Source organism: Scylla paramamosain, chromosome 15 (assembly GCF_035594125.1).
Source record: "Scylla paramamosain isolate STU-SP2022 chromosome 15, ASM3559412v1, whole genome shotgun sequence".
Lineage (NCBI taxonomy): Eukaryota > Metazoa > Arthropoda > Malacostraca > Decapoda > Portunidae > Scylla > Scylla paramamosain.
In genome coordinates this window covers 20,308,792-20,309,278 of record NC_087165.1, presented here as the reverse complement: position 1 = coordinate 20,309,278, position 487 = coordinate 20,308,792, and positions in this window count along the sequence as shown.

Here is a 487-nt window from a genome sequence, read left to right as displayed (position 1 = left end):
CCTTTAGATCTTCGAGGGACCCCTTGAAAGAAGTTTACATATTCCAGGGAACTTTTATCCTTTTAGAGATAGAAAGAAAATGGTTCTCAAATAGAGTGGTAGATGAGTGGAACGGAGTCAGTAATGTGTCAGTGTTTTTTTTTTTTTTTATACACACATAGTACATACATACATACATACATACATACATACATACATGCATGTATGCATACATGAATGCATGTATACATATTACAAATATATGACGGCAACTCAAAGCATCCCTTTACACATACAAAACAAACACCTGCTTCACCCTCCCCGCCAGGCACACAGCAGCACGCCACACGCCACATGCCGGCACGCCTCCACCGCAGCAACCACTCCTCACAGCCCCGTCTCGGCTTCCTCCACGGGTCCTCGACAGTGAGTCAACCACGTGCAGCTCTCCATATAACTCGCCCATGTGATAAGAGAGGGAAAAAAAAAAAAAAAAGAAAAAAAAAAT